Below are 16,656 nucleotides of genomic sequence, written 5' to 3'. Positions count from 1 at the left end.
GAAGCAAACCAGGACAAGACAGGTTAAGGACCTTGCATGAGACCACTAAGACCCCTCAGCCAGCAAGTGGTGGTGTCTGCGTTTGAACCTCACCTTGCCTCATTCCCAAGCCCTTCTTCAGACCACCCCTGTGAGTGTGTCCAAAGTGCATTCCATGAAACAACAGCTCAATAGAATATTCTAGATAAAAGGACTCTGGTAAAAAACAGCTTGGGAAGCACTGCATCCAACTCTTAAAGAACCACATTGCACATTATATTAAAGCCTTAAAAAGCCTGTTTGGCTTTGCTATTCTAGTAGTTTCCAAACTTGTTTGACCACAAAATGACATCAAGTTCTGTGGAACCCACTTTGGGAACCCTATTGCCCCTTGGGAAGAATAACAATCCCTTTCCTGCTCACTGCACTGAAATCGCTGAGGTGAGGTGATTAAACAGAACAGCAGATATGACTGTGCTTTGACAAAAACGTAATTCATGATCTGGTCTAAGCCATTAGTATTATTTAGCAACAATGGGCTAAGCTCCTGCTTCTTGCAAAAAGACAGATCAGAGCTTCTGAAATACGGCGCTGGCTGCCTGGGCCACAGTTGAGCAGCCACTTTTACTGGTAAGCTGGGCAGACAGATGAAAAAGATTCAAGTCTTGGAGATTTAGCAAGATGAAAGGGGTAGGGGATTGGATCTGAATCTACAAAAGCAAGAAATCAAAGAAGAGGCTGAAGGTGACCTTGCCTGCCAAACTCTACAACAGCAGACCCTGAAGTCTAGACGCCAGAATGTGCTTGGGGAAAGCAGAAAGTCTGGCCCCTTTCCAGGGTATGCAGTAAATTTATAGACTGCCACATAGGGTGAAAAATAATCTTATTCATTATAAAATTATATTTACACTTCTGTTATGTAATGGCATTTATTTATAAATAAGTAATACTATTGACTGAGTATCAGTCCGCTAGCAGGCAGTGTGCAGAGCTCTTTATGTATGGTGTTGCTTCTACAACCAAGGAGTCAAACTAAATCAAATATGAGAGTAATCAATTCTCCCGTCACTGTCCTTGTGAACAAAAATGCAGGGCTCCGGCTAACTTCTGGGTTAGAGACGCCGACACACCACGTCAACATGTCCCTTTGGAGAGAGACGGGGGCCCAGAAGCATGGCAGCTTTGAGCTTTTTAAGATGATTGGCACCATTACCTCTAAGTATTAGCTTGTTAATTATCAGGAATAATGATCAGTCACTAATTATCATCCATGACTAGCAATTAAGGAGGAATGCCTTGTGGAGATTAAATCATTAATGGCAGATTCCCCTGCCCAAGCCAATAATAAAAGAATCTGCCATGAAGCGGATTCTGCCTAGGTGTCCAGAAGTAGGTGAGGTTACAGGTGCGAGTGAGACCACAGCTGTCAAACCACTGGGGAGAGTGGGCAGGGTTCAACTAGATAGAAGGAGAAAGAGAGTAGAAAGACAGTCAAATGCAGAGTCCTAATCTCAGTTTCCTACTATTCCAGAGAAACCCCAGTAGTGCTGTGATGAAGGGTGTGGGACATAGGGATTCTTGACAAGGCTTCAGAGTCAGTCACAGCAGCTGCCCCTGGGCACTGGTCCAGTGACAGCACTGACCAGCACCCAGTAGGATGAGCTGCTGACCAGAGGACAACTCCCCCAGTGGTTCTATGGCCCCGCCTGCCTCCCACCATGCTGGTTCCTTCTTTAGTGGTGACCATGATCTTTGGGACACTCTTCCCAGGGAGAGGTGGGGTTCACATCCTCTCCCCTTAAGTCTAGGCAGGTTTGTGACTTCTTTGACGAGTAAAGTACACAGGACTGTTGCTTTGTGACCTCTGAGGCTGGGTTGTAAAAGGACGTGCAGGTTTCACCTGGTTCTCTTGGGAACTCACTCCAGGGAAGCCAGCCCTGATGTAAGACCACCATGCTCTAGAACAGGGCTTCTCAGCCTCAGTGCTATGGACATTTGGGGTGGTTAATTTTTTGTTGTTACTTATTTGTAATCAGATAAGTTATGTGCAATGTCTTGTGCATTTCAGGATTTTTGGAAGCATCCCTAGCTTCTGTCCACCAGCTGTTAATCACATCCCAGTGGTGACAGACAAAAATGTCCCTTTAGAGGCAAAATCACTCCTGGTTGGGAACTACTGCTTAAGAGGCTATGTGCAGGTTTTCTGGTTCACACCTAGCTGAGCTCCTAGCACCAGCCACCAGCCATGGAATTAAGCCATCCTGAGTGGATAATCAGCCCAGTCGAGCCTTCAGATGACTTCAGTCTCAGCCAACATTTGACTGCAGCTGCATGAGAACCTCCAAGCAAGAATTGCCCAGTTGAGCACTTCACAAGTTCCTGACCTACAAAATCATGAGCAGAATAAGAATGGTATTTTATATCATTACGTTTTGAGTTAATTTGACACACAGCAGAAGTTACCAAGATAGCTTCCTTACTCAATTGGGGTCCTCTTCTCACTGCCAATATATGATGTAAATGCCAGGTGTGGCCTTCTCCTGAATGTAATTTAGTGATAGAGGGCCCAAGCATCATAGTTTAATAACTAAAATTTACAGCTGCCTGGGGGAGTGAATGGCTCATGGGATTGGCAGATCTGAGTTGTAATGCCGGCTCTAACACATACCATCCTGGGCAAGTCACATCACCACTCTGAACCTCAGTCTCTTCATCTGCAAAACAGGGATAACTTCGTGAGACTTATTGTGAGGATTCATGAGGATGTAATCGAATAAGTTTGAGCTACCTGTGCCATCTCAGTACAGTGCTGCAATCAGAAGGAAACACAATCTGATACCCAAAGAGTATCACTCCTGGTTGAGAACTACTGCCTTAGAGGCTGAGAGTGGTAAATGACAAGGCAGACTTAATAAGGTAAATCTGCCCCCAAAAGGGAGCAAAATGGTCCAGACTTCCTCATCTCCATCCAGCTTTCCAGCTGCTCTCTCATGATGGCAGTTCCATCCCTGGCAAATTTCAGCCTTCCTGTCTCCTGTCTCCCCTTCATATCAACTCATTGGAGGGATTTTAGTTTTTTTCATGTGCTGTGCTCTGTGTAATGGTGTAAAGGGTGTCTTCATGGTGGCTGCAGTGGCATCTCTGTAGACACGTGTACCATAGTGTCAGCAAACATGGGTCAAAGGCTTACTAAGTCAACATTAAGCACATCAGGGACCCAGCATCAGAAAAGCATATGTCACCTGAAGACCTTGAGTTGTCGTCCCTGTCCTGCCATCCCAGCTTGGGACCCTCTTAGTTAGACATTGCTCCCACCAAGTGGCCATGTGGCTGCTGGCTAGCGGGAGAGCGGGTCCTGGTGAGCGGCCTGTTTTCCCTGCTGGGCCCACCGAGCTCTCTCTGCCACATTGTTGATGCACTTTGGAGAGTCTGAGCATTTCTGCGCAAGGATTCTCTGTCCTTCAACACAAGCAGGACCCAAGGAGTACACTTTCTGCATTTCAGGCACTCTCTGCCCCAAGACTACGAGCAATGCCACAGCTGTCTCTGGCGTTGGAGCTGAGGATACAGAGCTCTGGCGCAACTTTGTCACATAGTGTCCCCAAATCTCCTGGAGTGGACATCAGTGTCTCATCCTTGGTTTTGCAGGAGGTAACCTGTGGGCCAGGGGCACCGTGGGCACCCACCAAAGGCACTGCCCTTATCAAAAGAAGTCTAGCTGAAGAGAGAACTGATTGTGACTTTATTGAAGGTCTAATAAGATGCCCTATAAATTATCCACACTATTTCTCCAAAGGCACAGCTAGAGGCACCAGGTCAAGTGGGAGAGCCACCTAATCAGGTAGTAATAGTGATTATATCATTAATACTACTTTCTTTGCAGAATTTTTCTATGCATTAAAAACAGGACCATACTACACATACCACAGTATAGCCTAATTTTATCTTACTTAACAGCATCAATATCTCCTACATTACTTTTAATAGATGCAGAATATGTATTGTCTCTGATTTGCATATGTATAGTCTCTGATTTGCATATAGGAAACTGATATACTCATTTCCCTACTGTGGGACAGCTAGGTTCTTTCTAAATTTTCCCTATTGTTAGCAATCATAAATAAACATACTTACACCTAAATATCTGTGGGCATCTGTATTTTCTCAGGCTAAATTCCTGCAAGTGGAATTTCTGGATTAAAGGGCACAATTATTTTAGCACCCTTAGAAATACTGTCAGATCTGGTTTGAGAGATTTTAAAGTCATTTTTACACCCGATGCTTGAGGTACAACAAAGGTCTGGTCTCTTTGGGTCTAGAGAATTTCACACCACCCACATCAGAAGAGTCTCCTTCTTCTGCTGTGAATTTGGAGCCTGGACTCTGCTCAGCTTTGATCTCTGTTTGCTGCATCAGCAGGGTTGGCTGGACTAAGGACTCCTATGTCAAGCAAAATGTCGTATAGCAGGGATTTGAAACTGTTTGAGGTACATTATTATCATCTGTGCAAGACTGTAAATGCATGGCTGCCCAGATTAAGGCCAGCTGAAATTGCCATTAGAAATAACACAGGTGTTGAGATAAATAGCCAGACCCAAACCAACATTTAAAAATCAACAGCTTTACACAAATGATAGTCAGTTGAAATACGTAGTGCATGAAAAAAACTCCTACCTATATAGCAATGAAATGGTAAACGACTGGAGAGAAACTTACTAAATTCTGTGCTGGTGCTACATAAAAAAAATCTTCAGAACAATTTATGGACATAAAAAAGCACAATTGATAAATAAAATAACATATCACGTTTCTAGATAGGAAGAAAATGTCATAAAGATGTCAACTCTCCTGTAAATTAACCTAAGTTCTTTTCAGAAGATGACATACAATTCTGGGATCAGCTCAAAGAAAGATACATTTGAGAATAGTCAGGAACATTCTTTTAAAGATGACGATACACAAGTGGGAACGACCAAATATTTATGCTTACGATGCAGCTACAACAATTAAAACAGTTTGATGCCGATGAGGAACAATAAACCAACCGGTGGAAATTAAAAGAGTTTAGACTTCTATTTCTGGCTATGATGAACTAGCTCATATAGTATTAGATCAACCTTCCTGCTGAAAATAACTAAACCAGTTGGAAATCTGGAAATCTGTTGAAGACATTGAGCCATCAAGGAAACCAAGATTTGAGAAGTCAAGAACGGGAGGTAAAGGCAGTGTGTTGAGATAAGCCTGATATTCTGTATAACTTGAGATATGTGCTGGTTCATTCAGAGCCTGAGCCTGAGAGGCTGAACAGAAGGCTGTGCAGATCTGACAGCCGTCTCACGAGGCATCAGAGTAAACAGCAGCGTTCAGAGCTTGTCAAGGAAGACAGATCCAGTAAATAACTCAGATTTAGATCCTGGTAATGTTCATGTCTAGGCGAACAAGTAAAAGGTTAATCTTCATAAAAACAGACATCCATCTCCACATCAGTCCTATTCGTAACTGGATCTAGGCAATCTTCTATCTAACAGATTTCCAAAAGCAAAAGTATGTACCGTCTTGAGGAAGAAATCAGCACCAAGAGCTTCCACAGTTTTCCGTACAAATGTCTAACATTCAATCAAAAGTTACCAGACAGCTCAAAAGGCAAGACTAAGCGTGAAAATAAACATCAGACACAGGAATGCTGAACGCCAGCGTATAATATAATGACACCGTCAATGCGTTTAGAGAAAGTTAAGCCTCAGTTTAGAATTTCATACTCAGTAAAAATATCCCTCAGTATTGAGGACAAAATAGAGATATTTTCAGGGACACAACAACAGAGGAAATTTGCCGTCAGCAGACTTGCATCAGAAGAAGTACTGAACGGGTCCTGCAGGCTTCTAGAATGATCCAGCAGGGAAGCCCAGAAATGCGGGAGAGAAGAAGGAAGAAGAGGAAGGCAGTTATGTGGGTAAATCTAAATAGATGGCGAGTGTACCCGGGAATGATGATGCTATCTTGTGGGTTTAAAGCATATGCAGAATTACTTTGAAGCTAATGTGCCTTTTTTCCTATGGCTAATTTTAGGATGTTCTCCTTGTCTGTTCATCTGAATGATGATGAACACGTAACTTATCAAAGCTTGTTGGGTAAAGCAAAGATAGCTTAGAAAGAAAATTATAACCTTAAGAGCATATGTTAGGGAAAAAAAGAAGGGCTGCAAGTCAATTATCTAACTACCCATCTCAAGAAGGTAGAAAAAAATGCAAATGAACCCCCTCAAAAGAGGAGAAAGGACATAAGATAACAGAACTTAATGGAAAGAAAAAAAAAATACCATAAAGGGAATCCACCAGTAAAACCGGGAAGCCCCTTGCGAGACAGACAGAGAGAAAGAGAGACTACATTCGGGACTAGTGAGGCTGTGAGCTTGTGAGATACAGGCACTCACATATCCTGTTGGTGGGAGTGAGGGTACAGATCTATTTGGTGACATACACTAAAATTAAAAATGCTATTATTCCCTGACCTAGCCATTCCATGGCTGGGAATGTGCTCCATGGATATATCATCAAATCCATGCCAAGGTGCATGCAGATGGCTGTCTCTGCTGTACACACGCAATCACAAGAAGCAGCAAGCAACTTAAATGACCAGTGAAGACAGGGCCTGGTTAAATACATTAGGAGTATACATTAGAGTATAATAGAATACTCTGTGATCACTAAATATTTAGAAAGCTCTCCAAGATCTACTAAGTGGTAAGTGCAAACATTTAGGAAGTTGTGTGTAATATGATATTCTTGGTTAAAAAAAGTTATACATATACTACATGAGTATTTTATGCACACAAACTTTATGGACACCCTGCATTATATAGGTGTGTGAGTATATATACACATATGTGCACATGCACACAGTTTGGATTCAAACCTAGGTGTGTCTGGCCTCCCACCCTAGGCTCTGGTAACTTCTCCCCTGATGCCTCTACCTATGAAGATACGGAGATCAGTACTTTCTTCCATTTAATCCATACATTTAAAAATTTCTACCTCTTCTCTTCAACCACATAGAGGTGAGTTCTCCAGCAAACAAGCCTGCGTCATGGAGCTTTCTGCCCCTGTGCCTACTCCCAGACCCCTCACTGGCCATGGTATGGAGGCACAACCCTACCCTCCACCCTGCTGAGTCACAACCTGGGGCGCATCATAGATCCCAGCAGCAGAAGAGATTTACAAGCCCAAGCACCAGTCCCTCCACCAAGGAAGACAGCACCTCACTCCCAGTACACGAGAAACGGAATTTTATTTTGCACTGTTTGCAGAAACCAAAACACCCTTTAGAAAAAGCGGGACTGCACACACTTGCATCTTCCTTTAGATTCCACTTAAAACACAGTGGCGACAGGGACCCCCAAACGACATAAATCAGTGACACGAAGTCTTAATTGCGGGCAATTAGAAGCCTGTTCCTGCCACCGCCTCCCCTGCTCGCACCTCCGGCGGCTCCGGCTGAGCAACCGACACTCAGCGCCCCTGCGGCTACTGGGTGCAATAAAAGCCAGCAAGAAATGGAAAACAACTGTGTACCCTGCGCCTTAATATGTGTAGACAGGGAAAATGTTCAGACTTGATCTAATTCTGGTGACACCGGCCATCTATCAGGCCTGACTGTGGAAGCCTCCGCAGGAAGCTGAGCGGGGGCTTGTCACCCCTCCTGGCCTCCCTTACCTGCCCACATGTCTGCCTCCCTGATTCCCGTGGGACGTTTGTGGGACCAGGACCACAGGCCAGACACTGTTCTCAGCAATTTACGCATATTAATTCACTTAATCCTCCCAACAACCTTTTGCAATAGGCAAATTGCAAATTGTGATTAAAATGGGGGTAATAATAGCACCTTCTTCAAAGGGTTATGAGGATTCAAGGAGCTAACATAGGCAACAAGCTTAAAATAGGGACTCCGGCCTGGTGCATGGGAAATGCACATAGTTATTCTGCTTTTTTTAGAATTCATTATATTAAGCTTTCAATTAATTTTTCTGGTTCTCTTCATTTCTGCCCGTGCATTCGGGTTCCTGTTGATGTTATTTCCTTATTCCCATCCAGCATTGTTCCTCCTCCCCCGACCTCCTTTGTGCCGCTATTGTCAAACACTATTGCTGCAATTCCGTATGTGATAAGCCCAGCTGTACAATTATATGCGCACACACACACACACATACATACACACTACACATATATGCATATATATTGTTTTATGCAGTGGCTTTTTATATCTATCAGGAGAAGAAACATGCAATTATACTTTTTATGTGTAATAACTGACATAATTATCTTTACTGGTATTTTGGTCTTTTATGGGAATTTAAATTAACGTCTGGTGTCACTTGCTTTTTAGCCTGAAGAACTTCTTTCAGCATTCCTCTTCAGGTAGCTCTTCCAGCAACAAGCGCTCTTACTTTTTGTTTATCTTGGGTATCTTTATTCCATCTTCATTTTTTAAAATATCGATTTGTTGGCTTTAATATTCTTGGTGTACAGTAGGGTTCCCCCTTCCCTTTTATTCCAGCACTGTAAATGTGGTCCCACGGCCTTCCTGCCTCCAGTGTGTTCAATAAGAAGTCAGCTCTTAATCTTATTGGGAGCTCAGCTTCCTTGTGTGTGATGAATGGTGTTTCTCCTGATGCTCTCAAGGATTTGCCTTCATCTTTTTTGATATTGTAACTATGATGTCTGGGTGTGGCATAGTTCATCTTCATCGTGGTTGATGTCCTCACAAAGGTTTGGGACACAGAGCGCTGAAGCGATTTGCCCAAGGTCACCTAGCTACAAAGTGGAGGAGCTGGGAATCGAACCCAGCATCCTGGCCCTACTATCTGCTATGCTAACCTGCTTCTCATTCAGCTCTCAGACTGGCTCTCAAAGGGCTGCAGAGGTGAGTCGGACAGAGTGCTTAGATCACACCCTTGGAAACCCTTGCTTCTGAAATGCAGAGATTCCTGGGTGACGAATGGAAATGTCGACCTGATTTGTCTCAGCATGATCAGACACTTGCCTAAGATGAGACAGCTGAAGAGTCAAGTCCTTTTCTCCTTGTCCTTGCATCTCTCAGGGGGGTGGCTGAACTAGGCGGTCTCCTTACCAAATAGTGAGTATGGAGAAAGGAAGGGTCAGTGAAGAAGAGAAGGAGGAAGAGGAGATAGAGGAGGAAAACGGGGAGGAGGGGGAGGAAAGGGAGGAGGGGAGGAGGAGGAAGAGGAGTGGGGAGGGGGAGAGGAGGGGCCAGCCACTGAGTGTCTCTTGCTGGACCCTGAGTTATTCTTGGTCATGTCCAGCCGCCTCTGTGATTAGTCAGTATTTGTGTTTCAAGAGAAATTTTCTTTTTCTGCTGGTTCTTCCTCTTTGCAGAAGGGAGGAAGGAGGGGCTGAGGAGCCCGGGGAGGGAAAGCCGTCTGGCTTCAGAGGAGCTCCTGGAATGCACTGGGTGTCCTGCAGAAGGCACGTCTCTTGAGAGAAAGGCTGCTGTGTTGCCCAGGACGACTCTTGCAAGGCAACAAACTGGCCCTGCCAGGTTACAGAGCTCCACACTGTACTTCTATAAATACCTCCTCCAGTGTCGCTTCCCTGCCTCCAGCACATCTGACTGTAAATCAGGATTCTCATGGATGTAGGACACACCCGAGCCCCCCCTTCTCCCCACCAGCCACTCTCTCTGCCCTCTCCCCTGCGGCCCAGCCTTGCCCCACTAAGTCTCAAGCTCAGGGTCAAACAGAGGAACCAGACAGGTCTCTTGGGGTCCAGGAACAGCGCTTGCACATTCTAGCCCCCCTCAAACTAATGCAAAAAGAAGGACACACCAGCCACTTCAGGGCAAGAGCCTTGGACTCGATGCTCAAGGAGAGAAAAGGCTTTAGAAGGGATGACGTGTTTCTCTGAGGAGTTACTTGTCATCTTGGTGTTCTCTGTGCCCCCCACATCCCCCCGTGATGTCAGATGAAATGCTGTCGGAGTAAACCCGAGGCCCCCAGCGGCTCGGGCAGGAGCATGTTCCCACGAGAGGAAGTCCACGGCCACATGGGAGCCACTGCGAAGGCCTATCCCTCCTGGCCCTGGAAGGTGGCCCAGTGGCCTTTGGAGGGTCCCATCGCTGACATCACCATCCGCTGGGCCCTCGTGATCCTTGAGAGATGAACTCAAGGTGCTTGCAGTGTTTTAAAAGAGATCTTAATATCTCTTGACTGGCTGGCAGAACAGAAGGCCTGGGGAGGGAACTTGCTGCCAAGATGGGGGCATTTCATTCCTCATGAGGCCCCTGGAGACGGTGGTGACAAGGTGGGGGAGGGCAGGGCTGCTGCTTGTCCTGCTTCTTGGTCAGCAACATGCCTCTGGGCATTGCAGAGCGCTGGTCTGGAAAAAGCAGCACAAGGCAGGACGAGCGTGAACCTCAGCCCGGCCAGCACTGCGGCGGCTGCCGGCTGCTCAGTTTGCCATGCCATGGGCCGAGGGAGAGAGGCGGGTGCGGACGCACTGGGCTGGGCTGGGTGGCTGTGTGGCTGCTGGTCCTCTCTTTTGAGGAGCCTCTCGGAGTCTCATCAATAATTCAGGAATGATAGTTTCTTTACAGCGTTGCTTTCCAAGAAGTCAGGTAAGGGACTAAGAGGAGAAAAGGCAATGGCCTGCCCATGACCTCTCCCAGGAGCCCACACCAGACAGGATCAGGCAGGACCCAGCCTCAAGGCCTTATACCACTCCTCGTTCTCAATCTCTGCTTCCCAGGTGTGTTGCCCGGAGAGTTTTACAGAAATCCCGGGGCTGAATTGCTTCTGAGATCAATAATATCTGACCCTCTCGGGGTGGGGTGGGCTGGGACCATGCTTCCGTATTTTTAAAGACTCCCAGGTGATTCCAATGTGCAGCCAAGGTCAAAAACCACCAGCCAACATGGGGACCTCACAAGCCCAGAGAGATGCAGGCCCTGTACTCAGGATCTGATTTCAGTTCAGTTTGGATGTGAGCTGAGCTATTCAATATGGCAGCCACATGGGGCTCTTGAGCACTTGAAACGTGGCGAGTCCCAGCTGAGACATTAAGTGTGATGTGCACACCAGATTTCTAAGACTTACTATGAAAAAAGAATGTAAACTATCTTGCTAATGATTTTTATAAATATTGATTACATGTTGAAATGCCAGACTTCACCTCAGGATTCCGTTTATATAACATTCTTGAAATGACAAGAATAAAGAAATGGGGAACAGATTAGTGGTTGCTACGGTTAAGGACGGAGAGGAAGAGGCCCGGGTGGTCACAGGGATCGCCTCGTGGTGATGGAAACCTTGTATGTATCAACACTGTATCCTGATCGGGATATTGTGCTGTAATTTTGCAAGATGTCGCCATTAGGGTAAATTGGGTAAAAAAGGACAAGGAATCTCTCTGCATATTCCTTACAGCTGCACGCGAATCTATAATTATCACAAAATAAAAGGTTTAATTGTGAAAAATTCACCTCCGAAACACACAGTAACTTTCGTACCCCACTGGAGGAAGAATAAAAGTAGGACGACTCTTTGGGAAAGCAATTTGGTTTAGCCGTATGTATTTTCATTTCTCTCGGTTCTGACAATTCTACTTCTGGGGGTTGCTGCTAAGGAAATAAATATAAGCACAAAACACACAAAAATGTTTCTCCAGTGTTGTTTAGCACAAGGCTGAAAAACACCCAACTGCCTTTCTGTAAGGGAGGAGTTGTAAGAGCTATGGCTTATCCACGCAAGGGACCGTTTTGTCCTTGTTGCTGGTGAGGTAGAGCTAACGAAGGTGGGACACCACGTATCAATAGTTTGCTAATTTGTCAAAACAACCTCTTTTAAAATGTGGAATAGAGGGTGGTGCCTGTGGCTCAAAGGAGTAGGGCACTGGCCCCATATGCCGGAGGTGGCGGGTTCAAACCCAGCCCCGGCTAAAAACTGCAAAAAAAAAAAAAAAAAAAAGTAGACTATGAATATAAAAATATGAACCGTGATTGCTTTGATAGTAGCATTGTGGATGAATTTGTTTGCTTTACTACTTTACTACTTTTCCCCCTCTGATTTTTGGCTAATGAACACGAACAGTTTTCTTTAAGTGGCAAAATGATCACTTCTCTTGGAGCTGTCTCTTGGAGCTAAGGGGCAATGTTCTACCAGGAAAGAGAGCAGGTGGCTGACTCGCCCCTGGCTGGATGAATGTTGTGGTGCAGCACAGCTGAGAGAGCTCAGGGGGTTGGGTCAATTTCAGGCAGATTTAGGGCCCCCATTACTACCCTCAAGCCACTTAGAGAGTCACTACTCAGAGAGTTAAGAGAGAAAAAGAATCTGAAACATTTAAGCTTACGTGTGCGCTGCCAAAATACTTCCACTTTCTTATCATTGTTCATTGAATATATAAAACGGTGACAATATCATAATCACTACATGTGGGGGTGATTGAGAGATGAGATGGTAAGGGAGCACCATGACCTAGGCGATGTGCTGCATTTTACCAGGTAATGCCAAACTGTTTTCCAAAGTAGCTATACCCCCTGCAATCTATTGACAAAGTAAATTACTAATAGACTTTCTGAGTTAAGCCATGTTTGCATTATTGGGGTATATCTTTGCTTCTGCTATCTTACATATTTATTCTTAAAAACCGTTAACTATTTGTATTTATATTTTGAAGTAAGGTTGATCTATAATTTTCTCTTTAGTTTCATCATCAAAGTTATAGCCGAACCACAAGGAGATACCATCACACGTATACTAGAATGGCCAACACTAAAACTCGGGCAATACTCAGTGTTGGTGAAGGGTTGGATCCACTGCTGTTCTCACACATTGCTGCTCGCAATGCACAACGGAACAAGTGTTTTCGAAAAGAGTTTTGAAGCTTCTTAAAAAGTCTGACATGCACTTGCCACACAACCCACCCATTTAACTCCTAGCTGTGACTCCAAGAGAAATGAAACTTAACGTTTGCACCAAGACCTATACTTGAATACAGCGTTAGTCACAAACTAGAAACAATCTACATGTCCCAAACTGGAGAATAGATTAAAAAAAAAACAAACTGTGGCATATTGAATGTTACTCAGCCATGAAAAGTAAAAACTACTGATAGATGCAACCACATGGGTGAATCTCAAAAGCATGATTCTAGTGCTCTCGAGAGCCAGACAAAAGAGTCATCCACAAAAGAATTACTTACTGGATGATTCCCTTTATACGAAATTGTAGAAAAGGCAAAACTATAGGAAGAAAAAGCAGCTCAGTAGATGGCAGGGAACTGGCTGCAAGGAAGCACAGCAGAATGTTTGAGGGGATTGACATTATGTCATCATTATATACTTATCAAATCGTGCACCTAAAATCATTGAACTTTATCATGGTGTGTCGAACTGTACCTTTTTTAAAAAAGTTATATTAACTTCCTAAAGAAGTGTGTATAGGGCAGCAATTTTCAGTTTCATGAAGGTTTGGCAAAAACCACGTGGGCCTATTTGTTTTTGTGGATATATTTTAATTCTGCTACCATTTTGTATTAGGATTCTCCAGAGGGACAGAATTAATAGGAGATTGTGTATGTGTACATATACTTAGTATATAAACTTTCTGAGTTACACTAGTTTTGCATTATTGGAATATATCTCACTTTTGCTATCGTACATATATACTCTCAAAAAACAGTTACCTATTTGTATTTATGTTTTTAAGTAAGGTTGATCTATAATTTTCCTAATTCTCTCTTTAGTTTCATCATCAAAGTTATAGCCGAACCACAAAGAGATACCATCATAGACATACTAGAATGACCAAAATTAAAATTCGGGCAATACTCAGTGTTGGCAAAGGGTTGGATCTACCGTTGCCTTCACACATTGCTAACGGCAAAATGTGTGTATACACACACACACACACACACACATATACCTTCACATACTCAGGGATTTACTGAGGGAATTGGCTCACATGGTTATGGAGGCTGAGAAGTCCTGTAACAGGCTGCCTGCAAGTTGGAGACCCAGGGATGCTGATCGGACGGCTTAGTTTAAGCCCCAAAGCCTCAGAAGTAGAGAAGACTATAGTGAAATTCTGAGTCTGAGGCCAAAGGTATGAGAACATGGGGAGCTGTTGGTGCAAGTCCCAGAGTCCAAAGGCCGGAGAGCCTGGAGTTCTGATGTCCAAGGGCAGAAGAAAGGCAGCCTGGCTTCAAGAGAGTGAGACAGTGAATTCACTCTTCCTCTGCCTTGTTGCTACATCTATGCCCCCAGTGGACTGGATGGTTCCCGGCAGCACTGAGGATGAATCTTCCACGCTGGGTCCACCAACTCGCATGCCAGTTTACTATGGAAACACCTCTACAGACGGGCCCAGAAATAATGCTTTACCTGCTGCCTAGGTATCCCTTATTCCAGTGAAGTTAGGATTTTAAAAAACACCATTACAAGTTTCTTTAATGGTTCCATTCTATTCAGCTCTTCTATTTCTTCTTCTTCTTTTTTTTTTTTTTTTAGTAACAGAGTCTCACTATGTTGCCCTCAGTAAAGTGCTGTGGCGTCACAGCTCACAGTAACCTCCAACTCTTGGGCTTAAGTGATTCTCTTGTCTCAGCCTCCCAAATAGCTGGGATTATAGAAGCCCACCACAAGGCCCAGCTATTTTTGTTGCTGTTGTCATTGGTTGGCTGGTTGGGGCTGGATTCAAACCCCTCAGCCTCGGTGTATGTGGCTGATGCTGTAACCACTGTGCTACAGGTGTGGAGGCTTAATTTTATTTATTTATTTATTTATTTATTGAGACAGAGTCTCACTATGTCACCCTGGGTAGAGTGCTGTGGCGTCACATCTCACAGCAACCTCAAACTGTTGGGCTTAATTGATTCTCTTGCCTCAGCCTCTCAAGTAGCTGGGACTACAGGCATCCACCACAACACCTGGCTATTTTTTGGTTGTAGTTGTCATTGTTGTTTGGCAGGCCCGGGCTGGATTCGAACCTGCCAGCTCTGGTGTATGTGGCTGGCACCCTAGTCGCTGAGCTATGGGTGCTGAGCCTTCTATTTCTTCTTGAGTGATTTTCTAGAAAGTTCTTGATATTAGCATCAACTCTTTCATGATATTCTCTTACGTGTTAAGTAATTATTATCCCATATATAGTTATGTCCCATTTTTTATGCCTAATATTGTTTGCGTTTTCTTTCTCCTTTCTAATATTGTCACCTTTTGAGCTCTTTTATTTAGCTTTAAAAAAGAACCAGCTCTGGATTTTGTGGTTCATCTTTATTTCATTGTTGCTGGCGAGAAATCTGCTCTGTTATTGTAATATGGCTTCTAGTTCTTTTATCTCATCACTGGATTCATTTCATAGACTTTTCCATACTGTTCTACAATCCAGCTTTTGAGGAACTAATTTCCCTATTTGCTGCCTGTGCTAACTTGCTTCAGGGTGAGCCAGGCCCTCCTGTGGTTTGTAATTTTTACTGTGAGCTCAACTTCATCAGGGCTTTTTCTCCCATAGGAATCCTGTGTACTTGGGGTCCTAGAAGAGTCCCTGGAAATTGGTTTTGAATTTGATTCAGTTGGGTGAGCTAGGGGGTCCATCAGCCCACAACCTGTTTTTACATTAAATTCTCAGTTCGAGATTTCTCCCCTTTGGGAGTGTTATAAATTTAGACTCTCTAATTATGGGCAGCTCAATCTTTGTCCATTGTTTGTTGGAGAACACGCCCTCTACCCCGAGAATCTAGATGGAGCCAAATGTCCTGGCAGCTTTCTTCGTCCAGTAGTTGGCAGGTTTCTAGCCTCCAGTTCACAGAGGGGGTCTCAGTGCCAACCTCCAGCCTTTCCAGAGCCCAAGACCACATCTTCCAGTCTCTAGGTGGACATTAAAATACTATGACCCATATCTTTGTCCAGTACTCCCTGGTCCCTTGTGCTAGTTCACATGCTCAAGGGTTTGAGTTCCCTGGGGATATCCTTCTTTTTTCTGGAGCAACTGTGCATTTTAAAACCTTCTTAAGCTAGCACTGGATGGCTGTGCGTTAGCTGAGCTTACTTTGTACTAGACGTCTATACCAGAAGCCAATACTAGAAGTCTCAAATCCAGTAGATACTTTACATCCCTCTCTCTTTCCTAGGGGAGATGTCAAAGAGATCGACCCCACCCAGCATGGTGGAACGGAGGAGAGGAGGCGAGAAGGCCTTTCTCTACTCTTTTGCATTTCCCAGATGTGCAAAAAGCACAAACTATCCATCTCCTTGCTGTGCGTGTATGTGGATACATACGTGTATATGTATTCGAACTTCAATTTAAAAATTAACCATTTTTTAACTTTTCTTCATTTTTACTTTGTTAACAATTAGCCCAAAATAACCCACGTATAAAGAAAAATGTATTTTAAACCAGAGCAGCTTCATGGTAAAAGAAAGCTGACGGCGAATTTCCTACCTTCTCCCTGGGACGGCTTTTTCTGCTTCTTCCTGGGGCATAAGCCAGCCTGCCCCAGGCTTTGGCAATGTTCTATTTTTGTTTTCATTATTTAACTGTGTCCCATATACACTGCTAACTGGAGTGCTCAGTGTTACAGTATAATGGGCAACTGACCTCAGTCTGGAAATGCCCAAGTCACATGGAATTCCACAGTCCATTAACGGGTCCTCTGTCCCCTCCCCCGCCCT

Source organism: Otolemur garnettii, unplaced genomic scaffold (assembly GCF_000181295.1).
Source record: "Otolemur garnettii isolate 467f Iridium unplaced genomic scaffold, OtoGar3 scaffold00018, whole genome shotgun sequence".
NCBI classification, from domain to species: Eukaryota; Metazoa; Chordata; class Mammalia; order Primates; family Galagidae; genus Otolemur; species Otolemur garnettii.
Note: the sequence above shows the minus strand (reverse complement) of the source record.